The sequence below is a fragment of the Salvia splendens genome, chromosome 7 (assembly GCF_004379255.2).
Source record: "Salvia splendens isolate huo1 chromosome 7, SspV2, whole genome shotgun sequence".
NCBI classification, from domain to species: Eukaryota; Viridiplantae; Streptophyta; class Magnoliopsida; order Lamiales; family Lamiaceae; genus Salvia; species Salvia splendens.
This window is the reverse complement of record NC_056038.1, coordinates 7919339-7940709: the sequence shown is the minus strand read 5'-3', so window position 1 is coordinate 7940709 and position 21371 is coordinate 7919339. Positions and strand designations below refer to the sequence as shown.

At 42.8% G+C, this 21371-nt stretch overlaps 1 pseudogene; it reads right to left on the bottom strand.

Moving 5' to 3' along the window:
- Positions 1-3330: 3330 nt before the first annotated feature.
- Positions 3331-7506, bottom strand: LOC121810981 (annotated as a pseudogene).
- Between the last annotated feature and the right edge of the window lie 13865 nt (positions 7507-21371).

Here is a 21371-nt window from a genome sequence, read left to right as displayed (position 1 = left end):
ATAATTAACAATAACACAAAATACGGAATTAAATTTACGACACGGATACGGAAAAAATCAATAATAATATTAAAATTTAAAAAGTACATTAATTAAAAAAATACATTAATTTTAAAAAAAACTCCTCCTCCACACACGAGCCCCCCCGCCTCCGCCTCACACCTCGCCGTCGTTGCCGTCTCCGCCGCCGTCGTCACCGCTATCCGGGACCCCCCAAATCTGAGGCATCTGAGCCCGCGTCTGAGCCCCCCAACTGTGCCGCGGCGGCATTCAAATCGGCCCGCATACTCACGAGCATTGAGTGAAGAAAACTCTTCTCCTCGGGGTCAGTTGCCGTCTTCGAGTCAGCTAAGATCTTGTACATCTGAGCCCGCGTTTGTTGACGCACGAAGAAGGCGAGCTCGGATGTCGACCTACCAACAGGGGGGATGCCGACTGGACCTCCTGGGACCCCTGGCGAGCCCGTTGCGCCCGCCTTTGACCAACAGGGCGAGTGCGGTGAGTAAACGCGGGAGGGGACGGGAACTCCTGAACATCCTCGGGGAGGTCGTGGGAACCGCCGCTGTTGCCGCCGCTGTAATCACCGGTATAGTTCAGTCGCTGCTTCTTCGGCCAGCCAGCATCGACACCTGCCCGAAACTTCTCGGAGTCCATCAACACCTCATAGCAGTTCCAGTAGGTGAAGTCCTTATAAAGCACGGGCACGGGGAAGGCTTTCTCCGCTATCCTCCTGCAGTACTCGTCAGTTTGGCCACTGGTCTGCATGCGGAGGGCTTTGGTGTACAAGCCCGAAAATCGAGAGACCGCAGGCCCAGTGACGAAGCCAGAAATTTTTTATTGGGGGGTCCAAATACTTTTATTGATGACTAAATATCATAAGAAAAAAATATAATTTTTTTCATTTATTTAATGATTAAATCTTACGATATTTACTTGTTAATTTTCTATGAATCTTTAATTAGAGAACTTTGATTCATTTTCTATGAATCTTTAATAAGAGAAGTTTGAGATGAAATTGAATGATGATTATAGAGAAATGAATAAAGATTATGGAGTATATTCTTAGACTGAAATTTATTAATATTATATGGAGTAAAATATTTTCATATTTAAAGAGTATATTGAAGTCTAAAAATATTTAATATACTCCCTCCGTCCCAGATAATTCGGGTCACTTTGACCCGGCACGGGTTTTAAGAAATGTAATGGAAAGTGGGTTGAAAAAGTTAGTGGAATGTGGGCCCTACTTTTATATATTAGTTTTATAATAAAATGTGAGTAGAAATGAGTTAGTGGAATATGGGGCCCACTACCAAAAATGGTAAAAGTGAAGTGGGACAAATTATGTGGGACGGACTAAAATGGAATACTGGGACGAATTATCTGGGACGGAGGTAGTATCAACTATGCAATTAGTGTTTAAAATAATCAAATGTTGCAAAGTGACACAAATAATAAACATTAAAATTAAATAAATTAGTAGATGTGGATGTGTAAAAAGTAAGAATCTTATGAATGATAAAAATTATAAGTAAAAAGATTTTTCAAAGTGGCCAACATGAAAATTTATAAAATGAACAGAATATATAAATGGAAAATTTTGAAATAAAATAGAATATAAAGTGAAAAAGTCATTAGAATTAGCTTAAGTGGTGTCCATAAAAAAAAAACGAAATGAAGAAAGTATATCTAGTGTTTTGCAAAAAGAAAACATCAACTGTGTTTCATGGGAGTCGAACACAGTTCCTCACAGATGAAAGGGGAGTATATTAACCAACTGAGCTGGAACACTTTTTAGTGTATTGTTAAAGCATAATATCTAATAATGGTTACGATAGCTGGGGGGCTCAGTGGCCCTCCAGGCCCCAGTGTGGCTTCGTCCCTGACCGCAGCCCCGATTCGGTCCCACCCCTTCCGGCACTCCTCCCCGCTGCGTGGCCTCCCCTCCGGGTAAAATGTCTTGTAGGTTGCTGCTACTTTAGCCTACAAGTTGACGATCCTCTGATTGTTCGAGGCGAGGGGATCATCACAAACACTCACCCACGCCTTGGACAGCGCGACATTCTCCGTATTCGTCCACTTCCTTCGTGTCGGGCTCTCGTCATCAGCCGGCTGCGACGACTCGCCGACCACCCCGCCCTACTCCCCCAATTTGAACGGGAGTGTCCGCATCCCCGAGATCTATCCCCAACTCCTCTAAGGAGAAAGTATCACACCCAGTGAACTGCGTCTCCGATGAGGTCGATGTGTGCGAAGAAGCAGTCAAAAAAATCAAAACTGGGGCGATAGACATTGTCCCCCCCCCTAGCGTCCCCGGCTGCCACCCCGGCATCATCTGCATCCCGGGTACCCCCTGCCCGCCCGGCATCGCCGGTCCGCCCTGCATCCCCTGCCATCCCGGCATACTACCCTCGGATGCCATCCCGAGCATCATCTGCTGCCAAGGGTACATGTTGTAGTGTTGTAGTACCCGGCCATCGGATCCCATCCACTTCCCACGGGTACCGTGGGAGTTTGAGATCCGCTCGTCACTGGAGTAGACTCGTTGTTGTGCCCCATTTCGCGTTGTTGCTCTTGTACAGAAATTAAGATAGAGAGAAAACTCGTTAAAACAAGTGGTGCGAATGAAAATGACGTGCAAATCGCGTATATATAGTGTTTCGAAATTAAATAAAAAAATAAAAAATTGGCTGGGCGATCGCTCGCCGATCGGGAGCCTGCAATGGCGGCCAGCCGATAGGCGAGCGCATCGGCCAGCGCGCGAGAATCGGCGTGTGCTCGCCGTTTTTCTCGCCAATTTGGCGCTCGCCTGCTGCAATGGTTCGGCGAGCGGACCGGCCAGCGCCGAGAATGGATACTCTTAATCATACAATGACACAAAACATATCTTCACAGTAGATCTTACTTTAATTTGGTTACAGCGCCTTACATTGTACGAAAAATGTGTCACTCTTTATCTAGAAATATCAATGTGGTCATTTATATATATTTAAATGTGTAATTATTGGATATAGTAACTTGGGTAATTGGTGAGCATCTTATAAAGCTCCGTATTTAATTAATGATGATTATAATCTTTCCAAATTATCAAATTAAGCATATATGTATGTCAACCGCGCGAATTGGTTTATCATTATTTGCATTTCTTGGAAATTAAAGATTTACACCAAAGGAAATGGGAAACTGAAGATTGAAAGATGGCAAGACAATTAGACAATAACTTTAAAAGGAATTTCTTGTTTAAAGATAACAGAGATATTTATTAGTGATCAAAAGGAGAAAATACAACAACAAATCTTTGATACAAGGAAGCCAAAGAAATTACAATGGATCAAATGTGTATTAAAAAAGGACAGCAGAAATGGATATTTACAATGTGACTGTAATTTTCTCCACAGATAATTATACTCCAATCAATATATTTCTCAGGCATTGCTTCTGAAAGATCCCAGAGCTTTAATGGCTCCTGCCCTCAATATGAATTGGTGGTAGAACGCAGCAATGGCGGCTCCGATGAATGGTCCAACCAGAAAATCCACTGTATTTAGAAAAATTATTATACAAAATTGCAAACTACATATGTTTGTACTTGACCTATACTCTTAGTAAAATTAGTTACTCTAGTATATATGCACTCATTTTAAATAAATGTGAAATGAATTAATTACCTGGTCATCCCAGACTTTTTCTTGGTTGTAGATGACGGCAGCACCAAAACTCCGGGCAGGGTTGATGCCAGTTCTGGTGATGGGGATGGTGGCCAGGTGAACCATGAACACCGCAAATCCAATCGGAAGTGGCGCCAACACCTAAATTCAGTTTTAATAAATTTAAGATAATAATCATTTAAATCATAAATTTTGGTCAAATTCTCGCCAAGTCTTGTATAACTTTGAAATTGAAATATTAAATCATAAAATTTCAATTTTTTCTCAAGATTATTCAATTTTGCAATCCACTTAGAGTGTCCACTATAGTATAGGCGCGCCGGCCGTCCCGACGGGGGCGAAGGCGGGGCGGTCTATAGTGGGGTGGTTTGGGCAGACGAATTTTTATTTTTTATTTATTTTTTAAATTCAATTTAATTTACCTATAAATACACCTCATTTCACTCATTATTTTTACACCATTCCAATTCTTCACTCATACTTTCTCTCACTAAAATTTGTCGATTCAATTGGTATTTAAAATGGACGATTTGTGGAACGAGGCGTGGAATTCTCTGATTCAAGAGGTGCAGAATGACGCCGACGCGAAGGATGCGGCCCGCGGCGGAGATCGCGGAGGCCGATCCAGATGGGCGTACCACATAGCAATGAATATTTGATCCAACGTTTCACTGATATGCGCAGGAGCACAGCACATACCGCACTCCAGGCCGATTTGATTGAAGAAGTTTGGGCACGTAGGGGAGGTGACGGCGCAGTGTGAACACCATCGTGATGTTCAATAGATTAATATTTTGTTGTATAATTTTTCCAGTACTTTAATACGACGAAAATGTAGTGTTTAATTTTAATTTCTTCACTTATAGCCGTTTTTTGTAATTACGTATAGTCCGATAATTTTAATTATAATTGAATTAAAATAAACGAAAAAAAATTGGGGCTATTGGAATTGTCCGCCTATAGTGGCGGAAACCTTCTTTTTGGGCGCGGACAAAAAAACTGGGGCTGTGGACAAAAAAGGGGGCGGGGCTATTGGAGTTGTCCGCCTTATAGTAGACACTCTTAGAGTGTCCACTATAATACCAGCGCGGCTATAGCCCCGGCGGGGTGGCCTAAAGTGCGTGGGACGTCCGCCCCGCGGCGGACGAAAAAAACGAGGCGGATGGGCATTCGGCGAGAAATGTGCGAGGACGCGCCGGTCGGCCATCGCCGTGCCTATAGGCGTGCCGGGCGCCCCCTTGAGATTTTTTATTATTTTCTAAAATTAACCCTATAAATATCACTCCTCCACTACTCATTTTACAACCTTTTCATACACTCCTCATTCATTCACTATCTACATTTTCACTCTCTAAAAATGCACGGTGGAGACGACGAATCACCCGGCTCGCACGAATCGTGATATGGCGGCAATCCTTCATAGCTGTCGGGATATGGTGGCTATCCTTCACAGCCGTCGGGATATGGCGGCTATCATTCTCAACCGTCAAGATATGGCGGCTCTCCGTCCCAGCCATGAAGTTGGATTCAATCTCCCCCGCCGTGGGCAACGAGTCCAACTCCTCCTCCATCTCAGCCGTGGAGGTCTTTTCCCACGCCCCAACCTTTTCAGCGGAATCTGAGTCGCTCTGCGTTTGGAGATTATAGACCCAACCTCGACGCGCTTAACCAGCCGCGTCCGGAGACCCCTTTCCAATCCAGTCAATCTCCTTTCACCGAAGCAGATCAAGACGCACTGGATACCATGGCGGCGGTGGAAAAGGCAGTCGCGGTGGCAGCGGAGGCGGCTTGGGCAGCGGCGGCGGCGGCGGCGGCTCGGTCAGCCGCGTCGGCAGTGGTGGCGGCGAGGGCAGCGAGGCAGCGGCGCCAGATGCCAGCTACAAACGGGGTGTCCACTACACCAAAGCGGAGTCCATTTCTGTGGCGAGGGCGTGGGATGCCGTCATATCGAACCCCATAGTGGGCATCGATCAGATCAAGGGTAGCTTTTGGAAGCGCGTCCGGTTGGCATACAACGAGTTCAAACCCCCAGGAGCCAGACCGCGTGACGGAGAACAGCTCCGCAAAAAGTGGTCTAGGATTCTGCCGGCCACCAAGCGGTTCGCGGGCATATACCAGAACAACCTGCTCAATGCTGAGAGTGGCCGAAGCGAAGCCAACGTGAAGGCATTGTCCATGGGCCAATACAACAAGGATGGTTGGCCCAAGTTCACAATGTGGGATGAGTATCAAGTTCTCGAGCACTGTCCGAAATTCAAGGCCATCTGTGCGCAAGAGCAGGCTGGAGCTCCTGGGCCGAAGCGTACTAGACACAACATTGCTGGGGACTACAGCAGCGGCAACGGCTCGCAATCATTCGACCTGAACGACGAGCAAGCGGAAGAGCCCTCCGCTACACACTCTAGGCGCGCACGCCCTCCGGGACAACAGGTCTCTATCCGACGCGCTGGAGAAGCTAGAATTTCCTCCCGCCGATCGTCGGCCACGTCTGGATCGCGCACCCCGCAGCCCGCCCCTATACCGCCGCCCAGGGTCGCTGTTGCCAGCGAGCTCTTGAGGGAGAACCTAGATGTGCAGTTGATGCAGCAACTGCTTGAAGTGTGCAGCAAATACGAGGCCGCAACCGACCCGTTCATCAAGGATATATACTTGATACTCATACGTCGGATGCAGCGCCGTCTACGCTTGGCTGATGAGGCTCTTGGGGCAGGGGCGGCCGGCGGCAGCGAGGGAGACGGAGAAGAAGAGGAGGAATCAGACTCCGCCACCGATTAGACGGTGGCGGCGTTTTTATTTGTATTTTGTTTTAAATGTTCGTTGTATAATTTTACCGTTTCAAATACAACGAATATCCGATCTCAATTGCCTCGTTTTATAATTATTTAAATTTCGATGATTTAAAACTAAAGGAAAAAATTAAAATGAAAATTGGTTATAAAATTTCGGGGCTATTGGAAGTGTCCGCCTATAGTGTCGAATTTTTTTTTTGCGCGAACAAAAAATTTAGGGTTATGAACAAAAAAGGGGCGGGGCTATTGGGGACGTCGGCCTTATAGTGGACACTCTTAGTATCTCTTTTGTAGAGTGGTGTGAGTGCATGGCAAATTATTGTATGCTTACGGGAACATGGGAGTCTCGTGCACTTCTCTTGGGATCAGTGGCTGAGAAAACAGTGTAGACCAAAACGAAGGTGCCGATAATCTCAGCGCTTAAGCCGACGCCCGTGTTGTAGCCTTCGGCGAGCTGGTTTGCGCCGCCGCCGTATCTGTTGAAGTAGGATTTCTGGAAGGCCTTCACCAACCCTACGCCGCAGATCGCCCCCAAACTCTGCGCCACCATGTACATAACCGCCCTAACCAGCGACACCTTCCGCGCCAAAAACAGCCCCAACGTCACCGCCGGATTAATGTGCCCTCCTACAAATACAATCCGCCAATTGCGTCAATTGCAAATCCGATGAGTCGATTCGAGGTTTTAATTTTGCAATTGGACTTACCGGAGATGCCGGCGGTGCAGTAGACGAGGATGAAGATCATGCCGCCGAACGCCCAGGCGATTCCGAGGATCCCGACGCCGCTGCATTGGTCGCCGCTGGCCAGGGTGTCGGTCTGAGCAGATAACGGTGAGAATGGTGACGTAGAGGAAGAGGAGTGTGGCGATGAACTCGGCGATCACCGCTCTGTAGAAGGACCATTTGGTGAGCTCGTTGAAGTCGACGAGCGGCGCCGGCGGCGGATCGTGGCAGTCCTTGGCGGAGAACTCCGGCGCCGCGTGTTCAACGTTCTTGGTCATGGCTGTTGACTGTTGAGTGTGTGTGTGAGAAAAATGAAAATGAAAATGAAAATGAGAATGAAGATGGAGAAGGTGGTGGTGTGAAGTGAGTATTTATGGAGGGATAGTTTTATAAGTAATTTATAATTTGATTAATTAGCTTTCCTCGAGAAATTATTTGAGTAATTAAATATTCCATCCATCCCACAAATATTGTCTCATTTGAGTAATTAAATACTCCACCCATCCCACAAAGATTGTCTCATTCTTCCATTTTCATCCGTGCCAAATAGTTTGTCACATTTCACTTTTTAACATTTTTTATAGTGGACTCCATATTCCACTAACTCATTTCTACTCACATTTTATTATAAAACTAATATAATAAAAGTAGGACTAATATTCCATTAACTTTTTCAATTCACTTTTCATTACATTTCTTAAAATCTGCGTCCGGTCAAAGTGAGACAATCTTTGGGGGACAGGGAGGGGGTATGATTAAGGAGAAATTAGAAGGCGACAATTACAGGTAAATTGTGGGTTTTTCTTCGCTTGCACGGCCCACAAGAATCGGCATCAATATTTCTTTGCTTTTCCGGCCCACATTCTTCGTCATCAAAGCCTCTGTATGCTGTTATAATTTGCTTTAATATATATAAAAATAATTAATATACACGTATTTTCCGTGGAAGATAAAGTATCGAAATTTTAAAATTGTGTCAACGGTTATCTAGGTCTTCCAAGAAACAACTATTGATATAAATGAAATTAATGTATAACGTTGCTAACGTTTTCTAAATGAAAAAGGAAATCATACTTAATATGTGATTATGTGTGAAATGTCGATTTGATCAAAATTTATGCTCTATTATAATCAAATAATGGTTGCACAAAGTAAATAAATATAAGAGAAAAAAAAATAGTGAGCACATTATCAAATTATCAATTATATGACACAAATTCGCCTAATAAATAATTTCGCAGTTGAATTCGTTGAATTATATATATGTGTACAAATAGATTTTATATTGATAGTCATAGCTGGAAGTATATGTATAATCAGCTATTAGAGCATCCACAACCGTGCTCTTGCCAGCGGCACGGTTGTGGGCCCGGGCGGTACTATTCATGCCTGCTCTCTGGCAAGAGCACAACACCCACAACTGTGCTCTTCCGCAAGGACGAGCACAATTAATTTAAAATTCAATTAAACAATAACATTTCCATAATATTAAAATTCATTTAAAAACCACAATAAATATTACAAATGACAAATAAAATTAAACATTACATAATTAAAATCCTAAAAATGAAAAATTACATAATTAAAATCCTAAAAATTAAAAATTACATAATTAAAATCCTAAAAATTAAAAAAACCACTACTCGTTGCCGAATTTCGCCCACATGTGGTTGATTAGGTCTTCTTGTAGTTGATTGTGGATTCGAGTATCGCGCATTGTGTGTTGATAGTTTGTATAAGAATTATGAATGAGAGATGAATGAGAGATGAATTGATGTGATAAATGAGTGATGAATGTGTGTATTTATAGATGATTTTGAGAAAAAAAATAAAAAAAATAAAAAAAATCAGCAAAAAAACAGGAAAAAAACGGTCATATTTTTGGGATTTGGAAAATATTTTTTTTATTTTTTAGCATTATTTATAATTAAATACCGATTTTTTTTTAAAAAAAATTGAATGCAACGGCCGCGCCGTTGCCCAATCCCATGCCGCCACGTGTGCGTCCGCTGGCACGGACGTGCTCGATACATCGAGCAGCGCCGTGCCAGCGGCGGTGGATGGCGTCCGTGCCAACGGCGCGGACGGCGGTGGCGACGGACGCCACCGCTGCGCATGCTCTTATAATTTAAAATGGTAATGTTGTGTCATGATCTCAGCTTAATTAGGAGTAATGTACCGTGTGTGTGACTGATTTTTGCCAGAAGATAGTCATGTTTAAAAAAAAGGTTTTCCTACAACTTCATGCATGTAGTCGTATATTACTATGATTTTTCGTTATTATTGTGTCTTGGGCCACGATATTATTAATTTTATTAATTACTCTGTATATTTCTTTAAAATATGAATTTTTAAAGATACACGAATTTTATAAATATATATTCAATTAATGGCCTGTGATCAATTTTGGGTTATATACTGATGAGACATGATTAATAAAATAATTTAATTTAATTATTAGCTTGGCTGTACCAGTTATCTAATCACTTAAATGAGATGGTTAGGCCACCCGCAACGCGTTACGCGGTGGGCCCGTGTTTCGTTCCGCAGTGACGGAACCGGGACGGGACGCGTTGCAGCGTCTCGTCCCGTCACCAGCCCGTCCCCAGCACGTCCCGCAACCCGTCCCGCAGTAACCAATCGCGTGACGTGATACGAGGGTACTCGTATCAGTTCCGGCAGCGCGAAGTCGCCGGAGAAGGGTTAGGTTCGTTCGCGGGGTCTCCCCGTTGAGCAGCCTAGATTTCTCGGCCAATTAGGGTTTGACGAGATGAATTTGCAGTGAAAGTAAATAACTAAAAGTAAAAGACGAATAAAAAAGATAAATTGTATTTCTTCAATGAATGATTCAAAAGATAACAAATGCTCCTATTTATAGTACTCCCTAATAACCTAACTTAGTGATCAAGAAATAGGAAATATATGCTAAATCAATAATATATAAAATAATAGAGATATGAGAATATCTTGTAGATATACTCGTATCAACTCCCCCACGGTTAAAATTCACCTTGTCCTCAAGGTGGAAACCACGACAAAACGAAGAGTGTGGCGAACAAAAGCTTTGGCGAGGTATCCCCACCTGGATCAAATGTATACATACGCCCACGAACTCTCTCATTTCCCGGCACATCAAGCAAAATATCAACAAAATACTTCTCTCATGCATTCCCCTCATGAGAACATCCTCCATGAATTCGTTGGTGAGCAACATTTGTAAGAAGGGATACAAGTACTCTTGCCGTCTTCAATATTATTCTCATGCTTCTTGTACCGCCGAGATTTGAGAAGTCATCCATTAGCTGACTGGATTTATGCCTCGCCCAAAGATAGTGCGTGTGACTAGGGAGCTTGTCAACGCATCCATGCATGCCCAAACATTGCACGTCATTGCACGGAGGAATCAACCGTGCATCAGCGTCGAGGAAAGTTGATCGATGATTAATACTTGTAACATTACCAACATGCTAAACCGCGTATACACAGGCAATTACCTTCTTCATATCCTCAATGGAACCATCTTCGTCCTCTTTCAACAAAAAAGAATCAATCTTGTTGCTCAACATTGTAATATCCAACCTGTTATGCTCCACCACATGTATAGCTTCTCGGCAAGTAAAAACAACATTACATGGATCATCTATGCCATCTTTACTACCATAAATTGGTCCACTAACATCAACACTAGAATGAATAACATTTTTTTCCTCTTCATCATTATCAACGACAATTAATTCCATCGAGCCATACCCGAAATTGGAGTCGCACGACAGAGATATTGTGGCTGGTGGAGGCGGGATAGCAACGACAACAGGCAGTGAGCTTCTAGATGGATCGTGATGGAGATCAGCTGGGGCGGCGGCGGTCATCTGTGGTAGGGGATGTAATAATGGAGTGCTCATTTCAGTTGGAAGAAGCTCGGCTAGAAAGGAGTTCGGTAAGCTCGGCTTACCGAGCTGGAACTAGCCTGGAACTAGCCGAGAAGAAGAAGAAGGCAGAAGTCGGTAAGCTCAGCGGTAAAGAAGCTCGGTATGGAAGCTCGGTATGGAAGCTCGGTAAGGAAGCTCGGCGTTGAGCTGGAATGAGCCGAGAAGGAAGAGTTCGGTTGTAAGCCGAGAAGGAGTTCGGTATTGAGCCGAAGAAGGAGTTCGGTCTTGAACCGAGAAGGTAGAAGCAACCTAGCCGAACTAGCCGTTGGAGCAGCAGTTAGTTAGCTGAGATGTAGCGGTTATTCTTCTTGCTTTTTTGATTCTTCTTGTAGTTAGTTAGTAGCAGTTGCTACGTGATTATGGAGCTTTAAATAGCTCACCGTGTATGTAGTTTAGAGTAGAGTTTAATCAATAAAGAGTTTTCCAGTTTTCTCTCCAAGATTATCATCTTCAATACTCAAAGTGTGAGTGTGTGTGTTTTCTGCATTGTGTGATCTCATACAACAGTGAGTGTGTGTGTGATCTTATTGAGTGTGTGAAAGCCTTGTGTGCGTAAATCCCAACAAGTGGCGCCGTCTGTGGGAAAGGGATATTGAAGCTGATTTGCAGAGGATCAAACGGTTTCAGAGATGGCAGCAAGGCTTGATGCAGAGAAGTTCACAGGCAAGAATGATTATGGCCTGTGGAAGATGAAGATGAAGGCGGTTTTAATTCAACAAGGCTTGGCGGCAGTTCTTGCAAAACCAGATGAGAAAGGAAAGGCTCCAGTGCTTGATGAAAAAGCTCAGGCAAAGATGGAGGAGATGCAGCTCAAGGCACATTCTGCAGTGATTCTGTGCCTTGGAGATAAGGTCTTGAGGGAAGTTCAAGAAGCCAAGACTGCGGTGGAGATCTTGGACAAGTTAGATGAAGTTTACTTGGCCAAATCCTTGGCTAACCGGCTGTATCTCAAGAAGAGGCTGTATGCCTATAGTTTTTCTGGAGATAGGTCCATCATTGAGCAGCTAGAGGAGTTCAACAAGATCATTGATGACCTGGGATCTGTTGATGTCAAGATCTCAGATGAGGATAAGGCCATTCTCACATTGAATGCCTTACCTAGCTCGTATGACCAGCTAAGTGATGCAATTATCTATGGAAGAGATAAACCTATCACCTATGCAGAAGTCTATTCAGCCTTGATGGCCAAAGAACTCCAGAAGACAGCCAACAGAGGCTCTGCAAGCTCCAATGTTCAAGCTGCAGAGGCCTTGAATGTGAAGAAGTTCAAGAAGCAGAACTTCAAGAAGAAGTTTGAGGGCCCTAAACCCTCAAGTTCAGATGCTCAGAAGGAAACCAGAGCTTGCTATTGGTGCAAGAAACCTGGACATTTGAAGAAAGATTGTCATGCATGGAAGAGAAAGATGGCCTCAGAGGGACACAATCAATCTGATTGTGTGGAGAGTGCTGATCCCCCGGCTCAACTCATGAATATCAGTGATAGTGGGGTCAGTCATAGGTGGATTATGGATTCGGGGTGCAGCTTCCATATGTGCCCCAATAGAAGCTGGTTTCATGATCTTCAAGAAGCATCGGGTACGGTTGTTCTTGGTAATAACCACATTTGTCAGATCAAAGGAATAGGGAAGGTAAAGCTAAGCCTACAAGATGGCTCTATAAAGATCCTAACTGGGGTGAGGTATATTCCAGAAGTAAAGAGGAACCTCATCTCATTGGGAATGCTGGAACAGAAAGGGTTCACCATATTGATGAGTCAAGGAAAATTGTTTGTGAAATCTGGAGATGCAGTGATGATGGAGGCTGACAGAGAGCATATTCTCTATTATCTGAAGGCTAGGGCTGTTGATGGAGAAAGCAATGCAGTGTCAGATGATTCCATAATGCTATGGCACAAGAGATTGGGCCACCCAGCCGAAGGAAGCTTGAAAGAACTCATCAAGAAGGGTCTGATCTCTGGAGATTTCAACAAGATGGACCCCTGTGAGCAATGTATACTTGGAAAGGCTAAGAAGGCACCCTATCCTACAGGTATTCACTCTTCTACAGCCCCTTTAGACTACATACATAGTGATCTTTGGGGGCCTTCACCGGTGTGTTCAATTGGTGGAGGAAAGTATTATCTAGCTATCATTGATGACTATACAAGGAAGTTGTGGGTATATATTCTTAAAGAAAAATCTGAAACACTCACAAAGTTCAAGATATGGTGTAAGGAGGTTGAGCTAGAGAAGGGTAGAAGTGTTAAATGCTTAAGGACAGACAATGGCCTAGAGTTCTTGTCTGCTGAGTTTGATCTGTTTTGTAAAGAGAAGGGTATGAAGAGGCACCGGACTGTTCCTGGTAATCCTCAGCAAAATGGTGTTGTGGAGAGGATGAATAGGACAATCCTAGAGAGGGTGAGGTGCCTACTTCTTGGGTCTGGTTTGAGCAGCAGATTCTGGGGTGAGGCTGTGTATACAGCAGCCTATCTCATCAATAAATGCCCATCTACTGCCCTGAAATCTGAAACTCCTGATTACATGTGGTATGGAGCTCACAGTGACTACTCAAAATACAAGGTGTTTGGGTGTGCAGCCTATGCTCATGCTAGGCAAAGTAAGCTTGAAGCTAGGGCTCTGAAATGTATCTTGCTGGGGTATCAGAGAGGTGTTAAGGGGTATAGGCTCTGGTGTATTGAGCCCGGTAAGCAGAAGGTCTTGGTGAGTAGGGATGTGGTGTTCTTGGAGGATCAGATGCCATTCCTGAAAGATAAGCCGGACTCCAATGAAGATGAGGGTGATTTCTTCAAGGTGGAGCCTGTGGGGGTTGGCCTAGGAGCAGGTGGAGTCATTGACTCGGGGAGTGAGTCTGATTCAGATAAAGAAGAGGCTCCAACTCAGGGCAACCAGGCTGGTGAGTCTATATCAGACTCTATCAGGGACTATCAGCTTGCAAGGGACAGAGTTAGAAGAGAAACAAGGCCACCAACAAAGTTCTCTGATGTTGTGTATTATGCTCTGTGTGCAGCTGAAGGTATTGATGGTGCAGATCCACTCACATATAAAGAAGCTATGCAGAGTAAAGATAGAGAAAGATGGATTGAAGCCATGAATGAGGAAATAGAGTCTTTACTCAAGAACAAAACATGGATTTTGGTGGACAAATCCAAGCTGAATACAGATGGAAAGGAGAGGAAGCTGATCAGTTGCAAGTGGTTGTTTAAAAAGAAGGTAGAAACCACTGATAAAGACAGAATCAGGTTCAAGGCAAGGCTGGTGGCTAGAGGCTTCACACAGCAGGAGGGAATCGATTTCAATGAAGTGTTTGCACCTGTTGTGAAGCACACTTCGATTAGGATTCTATTGGCTGTGGTGAATCAGCTTGACTGGGAGCTACAACAGCTTGATGTGAAGACAGCCTTCCTCAATGGAGATCTAGAGGAAACTATCTTCATGGAACAGCCAGAGGGCTATGTGAAGATTGGAGAAGAAGGCAAGGTGTGCCTGTTACAGAAAAGTCTTTATGGACTTAAGCAAAGTCCTAGACAGTGGAATAAGAAGTTTGATGCACAGATGAAGAAGATTGGCTTCTCCAAGTCAGAATATGATGATTGCATCTACATCAAGAAGGCAGGCAAGACTCCCATTGCCTACCTATTACTCTATGTGGATGATATGCTACTTGCAGGGCCTTCTATGACAGAAATTCAGAAAGTTAAACAAGATCTGAAGTCAAGCTTTGAAATGAAGGATCTAGGAGAGTCAAGGAAGATCCTAGGCATACATATTCAGAGAGATAGAGGCTGCAAGAAGCTGTGGATGCTGCAAGCTGACTATATTGAGAAAGTTTTGCAGAGATTCAAAATGGAAAATGCAAAAGCTGCATCAACTCCTCTGTCCCAGAGTTTTAAGCTATCAAAGGAACAAGCCCCTAAAACTAAGCAAGAGGCTGGTGAGATGGAGGCTATCCCTTATGCTAGTGTGGTTGGAAGTGTTATGTACACTATGATTTGTACAAGACCAGATTTGGCTCATGCTATCTCAGTGACTAGCAGATACATGGCAGACCCGGGGAAGGAGCATTGGAATGCTCTTAAGTGGATATTGAGGTACATGAAGTCAACTAAGGACTGGGGGATTGTGTTCAATGGCTGGGAAGGTGAATCTGAGGAGGTTGTGCAGGGCTATTATGATGCAGACTATGCTGCAAACCTGGACAACAGAAAGTCCCAAACAGGTTATCTTTTCACCATGTTTGGAACTGTAATCAGCTGGAAGTCAGGGTTGCAAAGTGTTGTTGCTCTCTCAACAACAGAATCAGAGTATATAGCTCTCACTGCAGCTGTACAGGAGAGTTTTTGGATTCAGGGAGTGATTTCTGACTTTGGTTTTGACCAAAAGACAATGGTGATTCATTGTGACAGCAGCTCAGCTATGTGCTTGGCTAAACATCCGGGTTTTCATGAAAGGAGCAAGCACATAGACATAAAGTTGCATTTCATTAGAGATGAGATTGAAAAGGGGAGAGTGAAGGTGATTAAGATTAACACCTTGCACAATCCGGCTGACATGCTAACAAAGTCTCTAGGTAGAGACAAGTTTGATCATTGCAAGAAATGGATCAATGTTTGTGCAAGAACTGAGATGAGCCCTCAGGTGGAGAATTGTAATAATGGAGTGCTCATTTCAGTTGGAAGAAGCTCGGCTAGAAAGGAGTTCGGTAAGCTCGGCTTACCGAGCTGGAACTAGCCTGGAACTAGCCGAGAAGAAGAAGAAGGCAGAAGTCGGTAAGCTCAGCGGTAAAGAAGCTCGGTATGGAAGCTCGGTATGGAAGCTCGGTAAGGAAGCTCGGCGTTGAGCTGGAATGAGCCGAGAAGGAAGAGTTCGGTTGTAAGCCGAGAAGGAGTTCGGTATTGAGCCGAAGAAGGAGTTCGGTCTTGAACCGAGAAGGTAGAAGCAACCTAGCCGAACTAGCCGTTGGAGCAGCAGTTAGTTAGCTGAGATGTAGCGGTTATTCTTCTTGCTTTTTTGATTCTTCTTGTAGTTAGTTAGTAGCAGTTGCTACGTGATTATGGAGCTTTAAATAGCTCACCGTGTATGTAGTTTAGAGTAGAGTTTAATCAATAAAGAGTTTTCCAGTTTTCTCTCCAAGATTATCATCTTCAATACTCAAAGTGTGAGTGTGTGTGTTTTCTGCATTGTGTGATCTCATACAACAGTGAGTGTGTGTGTGATCTTATTGAGTGTGTGAAAGCCTTGTGTGCGTAAATCCCAACAGGGGACACAATACCGGCTCCGTGTACATGACACTGGTTGTAGGGTCTGGTGGAGGTCGTGTACTCGTATCGGTTCCGGCAGCGCGAAGTCACCGAAGAAGAGTTAGGTTCGTTCGCGGGATCCTCCCGTCGAGCAGCCTAGGGTTCTCGGTCAATTAGGGTTTGACGAGATGAACTTGCGGAAAAATAAAGTACAAAAAGATAAAAGAACGATAAAAGATATATTGATTCGATATTTCTCGAATGAATAATATGAAGGTCTCCTACACATATTTATAATATGTGGGGATACAATAATATCCTACCAAAATCTAGTAAATCAAATATAATAATATCCTAAGCAAAAGATATGGAGAATCAATAACTAACTATGGAAAAGATAAGATAAATCAATGCTAAATGAATAATAGATATGGAGATAATTTAGGAATATGCTCGTATCATGACGTCTCGCCACGCGTCGAGGCGACGTGGCGAGCTCCCAGGTGATGCGTGACGCCCACTCGCCTGCCCGCGAGTGGGATTCGTCTCGCTGACGCAATAATTCATTTTTTTTTAAATCGAAATAAAAAAATTTTAATTGTGAAAACGGTAATGTTACCATTTTTTATAGCCCTTTCCAAATTTTTTTTATTTTTTTACCCTATAAATACTCCTAATTCATCCTCATTTCACACACAACTATACATCTATTCTTCCCAAATCGTCTTCATTTCCTCTCCAATTTTCATCTCAAATCATCTCTCTTTTATTCTTCCCCCAAATTTAATCGATCTCATGGATCCATATGAGCAAATGCGTCAAATAATGGAAGAATCACTTGAAGAAGATCGACGTTGGGAAGCGGAGGAAGCCGCGCCGCTCCAAAGACGCTCCTGGACTTACATCCATCGTAACCAGGAGGAAGCCGCCGCAAGGTTAGTCTGCGACTACTTCTGCGATAATCCGGTGTGGGGAGATACCTACTTCCGTCGCCGTTTCCGCATGTGGCGACCGCTATTTCTCCGCATCGCAAATACATTGGCGGGCCGGGAAGATTTCTTCCAAGAAAGGTTCGACGCCGTCGGCCGTCCCAGCCACACGACGTTGCAGAAATGTACTGCAGCAATCCGTCAGCTTGCGACTGGCCAAAGGGCGGATGTGTTCGACGAATACCTCCACATTGGAGACAGCATTGGGAGAATGTGCTTGCTCCAATTCTACAAAGGCGTCCGGACAGCCTTCACCGACGAATTTCTCCGGAATCCAAGCACTACAGATTGCCAGTTCCTGCTCCACCTTCACGAACAAGTGCATGGCTTCCCCGGGATGCTTGGCAGCGTCGACTACATGCACTGACAACAGAAGAATTGCCCGGTGGCATGGAGGGGGTCGTACACGAACGGCCACAAAGGCACCCACCCCAACGTTATACTCGAGGCCGTCGCTGACTACCGGCTATGGATCTGGCATGCGTACTTCTAATTTTGTGCTAGTTCATTTTTACTATCTTTAAAAATAAATATTTAAATAATTAATGAATAAGTTATTATGAATTTTGATAACCTTAAATGTGTAAATATCATATTATAATATTGCTCCATAGTAAATTTAATTTGAAAACTCTACTCTTAATTTTTAAAAATCTACTATTTGATTAATGTCGTCTTATGTCGATCCGCCATATCCTTATGGTTGGTTTTTGGTCGGTCGTTGCAAGCCGTCATACGCAATTAACAACATTTAATTCTTGGTCAATTTTTAATTGGTTGTACTTGTTTCAAATCTGAATTTAATTGAGTTTTTAGCCTTTGTTGTGAGTTATATGTTCTGAGATTGCCTCCCTAACTTTGGTTCAATTTATGTTCAATTTATAAGTTTGATTTAGTTTTATTGGAGCCCAAATAACTTAATTAGCTTAATAAGTGACTAACTAATTAGTAAGGAGTACTACATAACTAACGATCCCTCATGGTGCAAAGATGTAAAATGACGATAAATTTTGCCCATGTAGGACGACCGACCATGGAGCCGCCCTGTCCTTAACAAATTATCACTACCCACTAACAACCGGACACGACCAACCATATTTATGATCTTCTCTTATCATGATGAGGCTCACTAATTACTTCTTGTTTAGTCATGAAAACAGTAACCTATTTTCGTTTTTCTGTAATACGAGTACATCATTTCTTTTCAATTTCTTTTCATATTCATGGCTATAACTCCACCATCTGTCCACGATTAATTCCACATCTTTGATTAGTACCCACTCTGTCCAAGCGACTCACGTTCCTTTTTGGGACGTCCTAAGATAAATGAGTAATTTTTTTTGGCATTCTCTCTCTTATTTTTTCTCTCTACTTTATTAACTCTCTTACTTTATTCACTTTCCACTTTACTAATAAAATTTCATTTTCTTATATCTCGTGCTGAAAAATTTTGCCTCACTGGTCTTGAGACGAAGGGAGTACTATTAATGCACATATTTCCTTCACTTTTTCTTGTAATTAAGGGCGTTCGAGCATATAGTACAATAGAACCAACAAATGAGGAGTATAATACTAGCACTATTTTTGTAGTTTAATTTCTTTTCATTTGAAAAATCATTTCTATTTTTACATGACAAACCTTTAATTAGTAGTACTCCATATTTTTTTTCTGTTTTCTGAAAGCATTACTTTAATTCAATTGTTGTACTTAGTAATTAAATAATGATCAACTTCATTGAAAAACAATAGGTATATACTCTCTCCATCTGCGAATAGGAGTCTCATCTCTTTATAACACAAGTTTTAAGAAAAGTTAAGAAAAATTAGTGGAAAAAAATTAGTGGTATATGAGTATCATGTTAGAAAAGGAAAATCAAATCAGAACTCAAGATCAAATCACCACCAAGTCCAAGATAGATTATTTTTGTATTAATTGTAAATTGATTCTATTCCCCTCCCCAAGTCTTACCATGTATAGCAGACCTCTAATACTCTATTTAAAGAGAGACTCATAGTGAAATAAACAAGAAGTTAATGCACATAACAACAATCTATCACGTTTCTCTCTATCCCTTATTCTCATGAAGCCTATACCTTTGAAGATATCACTTGTATATAATTTTAAATGATACTCGTGTGAGTAGACTGAGTTAATAGAATGTGGGGTTTTTTTACCATTTAAAATAATAATGAACCGAGACTCTTATTCACGGACGGATAAAAATGGAAAAACAGAACTCCTATTCACTGACGGATAAAAATGGAAAAACAGAACTCCTATTCACTGACGGAGGGAGTATTAACTTATATTAAGAACAGTTTGATAGGATAGATAATTTATCTGTTTTGGTATTTTATGACTACAAATGATCTAATTAAAATGTGTATAATTATCATGTGTATTCTTAATAACTACAGATTAAACGGTGGTTCGTGTTTTGGAATCAAAGCTCACATCTTTTGATATAAGTTGAACTCCATCGAAGTAGTAAGAATCGAAGCTCTAGCCAAATGAACTATTCGATGAATGCTCACTTAATATAAATATCTATTCATCCTTTTCAAGCATAAGTACTTTTCTCACCACGTGTTTTTCTCTAAAACCTTAGTGACGTGCTTTCCTACATACATATGAGTACGATATTTTTCAAACAACAAGTGTAATATTGTGGTCATTACTATCGGCACATCTTTATTTAACCAGGATAAACATGGAATTGTTAAATGTGTAACTCTGGTTCCACATTCATTTGGTGATGATCTCATGTAATCTATATAAGTGTGGATAATCCTTCCCCCTTATGAGGTTTTGTTAAGGGGGTGAGTGGTCCATTTCTAATATGGTAGTCGAGATTTTTCTTTATCTCTTATCTACCTCACGAGTGGAAGTCCAACGTTCATTCCGGCCTACATCGATGATGATTCTTATCTCTTGTCTTGCCTATCCACGTGATGGAGTCCGATGTGTCATTCCGGCCCACATGTGCAGGGGCGTGTTAAATTAAATGTCTAAATCTTGTTCCACATTGACTTAGTAAAGATCTCACTTAATTTATATAAATGTGGATAATCCTCCCCTTATGAGGCATTTTAAGGGAGTGAGTGGCTCATTTCTAGTAAGAACCCTATTGAATTGCCACCACTGGGGTGAGGTGGTTACTGAGGAATCATCTTGGGTGATATACCATCACCCCACCCCCTTTCACATGCACACTCATATGCTCTCATATATTTGTGCTTCCTCTTTCTCATCTGAGAACGCTCTCCCTTCTCTAGAATTCTCTCTCTTTATCTCTTGGGCTCTCTCCGGTCATCTCCTTCACCATCAGAGTGAGTGTCATCATGTAAAAATCATGGATTAAATATGCCCGGTCAATGGATTTTGACCAAATAATAAATGTGACGAGACATTTAATTTTGTGAAATTAAATGACATAGCGTCGTTCTACATTTTACGTAGGTAAATGTAGTATATTCACTTTCTCAAATCCGATTTCCGGTGAGTGAGAAATAGTGGATTAAAGTTGGGCATAATTAGCTTTTAATTAAAGCTTGGAGATGGAGCTTAGGGAATAATTAACTAGTGTTAATTATCCCACATTGGAGGATTAACACATCTTTAATGTGTATAAATTAAGTGACTTTATGTTACTTAATAATTATAGTGGACCAAGATGGGTGAAAGAGCCCACACGCGCGCGCCGCCGCCGCCGCCCGCCCGCCCGAGCCCGAGCCCGTGCTCGTGCTCGCGGTCGCGGGCCCGGGCCCGGGCCCGGGCCCGGGCCCGATCTCGATCTCGATCTTGGACGTGGACTTGGACTTGGACTTGGACTTGGATCTTGGCAATTGGTCTTTGGGCTTGGTGCTTGGTGCTTGGGCCAAACTATTCTTTTTGGACCACCGCCGAGTCAGCAATCCAAGTGGCTTGAGGCACACGCCTGTAACCGACGTCGGTTACGTTTTTGCCATGATGAGCCTTCAATGGCTGGTTGACCCCGCATGGTGGTTGGCCTATAAATAGGCTAGCCATACCAC